The 4928-nt window shown below is 49.9% G+C and overlaps 1 non-coding gene across 1 annotated transcript; it reads right to left on the bottom strand.

Moving 5' to 3' along the window:
* Positions 1 to 774: 774 nt before the first annotated feature.
* LOC123047842 (small nucleolar RNA Z247) lies at positions 775 to 902 on the bottom strand. The gene has a single exon (XR_006423179.1). It is a non-coding gene; the product is annotated as a small nucleolar RNA Z247 (small nucleolar RNA).
* Positions 903 to 4928: the final 4026 nt, after the last annotated feature.

Raw genomic sequence — 4928 nt, 5'->3', positions numbered from 1 at the left:
GTGCCAAAGAGGGCTTGATGATGGAGTAGACGTGATGACGCTTGCGACCTAGTGCTCCGGATGGAATAGGGTAGAGCCCTCCAACGCATCTACCGTGATGAAGTAGTTCCCTCGTTGCCCGATCCTTGATGAAAAAATAACGAGGGTGAGTTTCAAAGAAGATATTGTTATCGGTGGCTAGTCCAGACATGGATGCAAGATTTTTATCAGCTTGAGGGACATGAAGCACATCTCTAAGAACAAGATTGCGTTTAATTGTAGGGGAATTAATAGAACTTTGACCAATATGACAAATATCCATACCTCCACCACCAGCAGTGTGAATCTGATCGGCGCCATGATAGCGCTCACGTAGAGCAAGTTGCTCGAGTTCGTTCGTCACATGATCCGTAGCGCCGGAGTCGACGTACCAGACGCCATCTCCACCCTGCTCACGCATGGCGGCAGCAACATGGCGATCCGAGGGCACAAAGTCCTCGTCGTAGCGATGCCAGCAATCAATCACCTCGTGGCCAGACTTTTTGCAAAGCTGGCATCGAGGGCGCGGGCGGGAAGGAGGGCGGCGGCTGTTGTTGTTGTTGAAGCCGCCGCTGTTGCCGCTGTTGTCGTAGCCGCCCCCGCCACCAGAGCGTGCGCCATCGCCAGGAGAGGAGGCGCCGCGTCCGCGCCCACCACCGCGCTGCCCCTGGTGACCGCGCCCACGGCCGCGACCACGAGAGGCGGAGTTGACGGAGGATTGCCGAAGGTCGCCGCCATGGAGGAGAGTGAGACAGACATCAAAACTGAGCAGTTGGCTGTATAGTTCTTGGACGGTGATGGGTTCCACCCAGGCCGCAAGTGCAGAGACCACCGGGTTGTACTCCATGTCCAAACCGGCAAGGATTTTGGAGACAATCTACGGATCAGAGAGGGCCGCAGCCGTGCTTGCGACCTCGTCAGTGAGACTTTTTATTTTACCAAGATAATCAGCCATGGATAGGTTACCTTTCTTGAGGTTGGTGAGCTCGATGCGAGTGTTTATCGCTTGGGCTTGGCTTTGTGCAGCAAACATGGCGTGGATGGTGCGCCACACCTCGGCCGGCGTCTGGAGCGTGGCGACCTGGGCAAGGATCTCACGGGAAAGTGAACCCATTAAGTATCCTTGGAGTTGCTGCTGCTGTGCATACCAGAGGGATCTTGCAAAGTTGACGACTTGTTCTTCTTTGCCTTCCGTGGTGATGGTGAGGGTGGCGGGTGGTGGCGGGCTCGTCGCGTCGAGGTGGTGCTCCATCTGGGCGCCTCTGATCTGCGGGAGCACTATGGCCTTCCAGAGCAAAAAATTGCCCCGCGTAAGCTTCTCCTGTGGTGGCGATCCGAGAGATGTGGTGTTGTGGGTGGAGGAGGAAGATGATGCAAAGGTGGAGGATGGGGTGGTGGTGAGCGCACCCATGGTGCTTGGGGTCATGGCTGCGGTGGTGGTGGACATACTCTCGGTCGCGAAGGTAGCTAGATGCAATCTCTCTCGATTGGATGAGGAAAAGGCTTTGTTACCATGTAAAGCGTAGAACCCTTTGTCTCGGGCCGCATGTATATATTGGGCAAAAGCCTTGGCACACAAGTTTACAGAGGGAGAGATTGATCAGATGGGATCGATCAGGTCGTTACAGAAAGATAGTGAGAGACAGAAGAAGAGATAGAACAGAATACAAAGTTTAAACCAACTCTATCCCTATACAACTTCTACTACACGTATATTCCAACAAGACATTCGATCCAATCAATATATACGGGTGCATTGATCAATGCCAGTTGGTCTCACATCCCGGTCCCCAATTGGGTTCTACTCCTAATTAGTTGATTCTAGCCTTTTCTTTCTCTATAAAACGGACGAACGAGCGTACGGTAGCTGTTACAGGGAGCACTACAATTCATAGGTTGCAGTCGAGATCATTTTTGTTGCACCGGACATTACATGATGACGAGACGCAACAGTGACGATGACAAGGACATCAATCGGCCGCGTCCGTCTTGGTCACTGGTCAAAGAAGAATCCCGAACAATTTATTTCTCTCGTCGTTGGATCTCGGAGGATCTCCGCCTTTGTTAGCACTGTTGATTAATTTATCTCGGAGGATCTCCGCCTCTGCTTTCAGTTTGCTGCTTTCTGTCCTCGCCACCCTAGAAAGATTGAGTAGCCAAGTTAGTCTTGGATGGATGACCTGAACCAGAAAGAAAGAAAGACGGATCCAAACTGCATTCTCGTTTCTTTCTCTCCTCTGCTTTTTGGTGGTCGCGATCCCTTTCTGTTGCCGCATAGTGCAAAGTAGGCTGGTCGGTGTTCTGATGATTGTCTGAAGAATTGGTCGGTTTTGTGGGGGCCTCCGATCTCTCAATATCTATTTACTGGATACATCGGAATCCACTTTCCATTTGTTCGATACGTAATCTACAGTGCATTGCATCCTTACAACGTTGGTAGATGGTACTTGGAAAGCTTCTGGAAGATCTACATGATGGTGTATACTAAACTCGAAGTTGTAGAAGATCTGCATGCCGGCGATATTAACTCAAGAGAAATCATGTGGACATGGTAGCATTTTCTTTCCGTTGGTTACCCTTTTGCATGCATGAGCGTGACTAGACTACTGCCCGTGTGCAGAAGAAACATACGATATACCCGGCCGCTGTCCGTATGTAAACGAGCATTTCATTATGCTTGTAGATATGGTAGTATCGCAGTACTGCCTTACGATACGTGTTTGAGTGGACGTGAAATCTGCAGGTTCATTCACTGGAAAAGTGAGAATTAAGAACGAAAGAAGTACACCCTCGGTAAACAAATATATGACGTTTTACGTCACTAATGAACATGTATAAGACATTTTAGGTGACCTAAAACGTCTTCTATTTGTTTACAGAGGGGGTACTTAAGAAGAAAAATCCAACCCAACAATCCAAGCTATACGCGAAGTGGTTACCACAGAACAACACAATATTTGGGTCCCTAGCTAAACCTAGGAACTAGCAAGAGTGTTCGTCTCACTTCTCTGTTTGTGATTTATGTAATGCTAATACATTTCAACACGAAACGCGTGCTGCCAGTCTCTAGGGATCTCTCCATGGATACGGCGGCCAGTCGATCTCGATGCATCGCTTTATAACAGTCACGTCCCTAGCTATCCTTTTCCATCCTTAAAAGAATCGCTATCTTTTTTCCGGTAGTGGATGGACGCGTGAGTTGATTGATGTCATGTTCTCTACTCTACGTACGTTACATACAATGGGATGATGAACAGGCCGGCGGGAGGGACACAAGGGCAATGCTTGTGTCCTAACAATATATCTTGTGCCACATCACTTTTGTTGTACTAACAATCCATGGACGGATCCTTCCTTTACGTGTTTTTTCTTCCTTTGGTAGATCCTCTTGAAAACGCCAAGACTGTAGTGGGGGTCAATGTTCATGACGCCGACGAAGCTAGCTCGAAAGCAGGACCCCGATTTGCATCACGCATGATTTAATTCTCAATCGAGATGGATCGATGAACAACTCAACATGATAAACTGTATACGACGGTCACTTGCGCTATTGTTGTTTTGCATCTCGCCTAGTCCGGCTTCATCGGGTTTTATCGAAACGCACCTACAGTAGCTAGAAGCTAGGCTGCCATCTCGTCGCCGGGGAAACGCTCGGCCATCGAGGCACGGGAGAGAGAGAGGGAGGGCTCGGAGGCGGCGCACGGGGGAGGGAGAGGGAGGGCTCGGCGGCGGCGCACAATAGGGAGAGCTCGGCGGCTAGGGCTTGGTGTGACCGGAGGCGAGGGAGGCCACCGGCTTATGTAGCCGCACCCGTGTGTACACCGCGCCCGTGTGTACCCGTGCGCAGGAGGGGAGGCGTCGGCGCGCCACCCCGTGACGCGCCGCTCGTGAGGAATCAATGGCAAGGCTGACCGACGGCGGCAGCCTTGGCATTGGTTCCCGCGGGAACCGAGGCGATGAGCGAAGCGCCCGTGTCGCTGACTCGGAGGGCCCGCGGCTCTTTCGCGCCAAAAACGATTCGCCCGGCGTCCCCAGGCGTCCCCCAGCGCGCCGGGTTCTGGCTGGGTCCGCCGGCGCTGATTTCGGCACAAGCCGGCAAAAATCGGGCTCCTGGGGACGCGACTGGGCCGTTTTTTCGGCCGGCGCGAAAAAATCGCCTGGGGAGATCTTTCTGTGGACGCGGCTGGAGATGCTCTCAGGTTTTATGAAAATGCACGTAGAGTAGCTAGAAGCTAGGCTGCGTACGTATCACCGTCTGTTGCTTTCTGTCCTCTCCTTTAGTTTGCAAGACTTGGACCGATGACTGGAACTGAATACTGGTCAAAACTGTACTACTCCCTCCAATCCAAATATTAAGTGCGTGTTAATTAATATAAACTAGATGATGGCCCGCGTGTTGCGGCGGGACTTTCTGGCTTCTATGTGCGGCTTCAAAATAAGCACACATAATATGAATTAAAAATGAAATTTAAGATCCAATTTGAATTTATTTTTACATTCGAAACATTGAATAAATTAATTGTTCACAAGCATACAAGGATTTAGCACTAACATGCAAGCATTCCTTCAGGTTGGCTTGAAAAAATTGAAATGAAAACAAACATGGGGGGAAATAACTGTAAATACTTAGAGAATGGACTCCTCATAGTTTGGTTCATAACCACTCCATCAAGATCCTCGATGGGTAGGCGAGGTTGCAAGATTTCCTGGTCAAACTGAGGCGCAGTGATTAGGTAACATGTGATTGAACAACCTCATAGGGAAATCAATATACAATGTCCGAATATTGCTTGATAATCTAATGTGAGTAGCTAAGTCAGTCTTGGATAGATGACCAGAACCAGAAAATAAGATGGTCTAAACTGCATTCTTGTTTCTTTCTGTCCTCTGCTTTTTGGTAGTCTCTTCTT

Source organism: Triticum aestivum, chromosome 2B (genome assembly GCF_018294505.1).
Source record: "Triticum aestivum cultivar Chinese Spring chromosome 2B, IWGSC CS RefSeq v2.1, whole genome shotgun sequence".
Taxonomy (NCBI): domain Eukaryota; kingdom Viridiplantae; phylum Streptophyta; class Magnoliopsida; order Poales; family Poaceae; genus Triticum; species Triticum aestivum.
The sequence above is the reverse complement of the archived record's forward strand: the minus strand, read 5'-3'. Positions and strand labels throughout refer to the sequence as shown.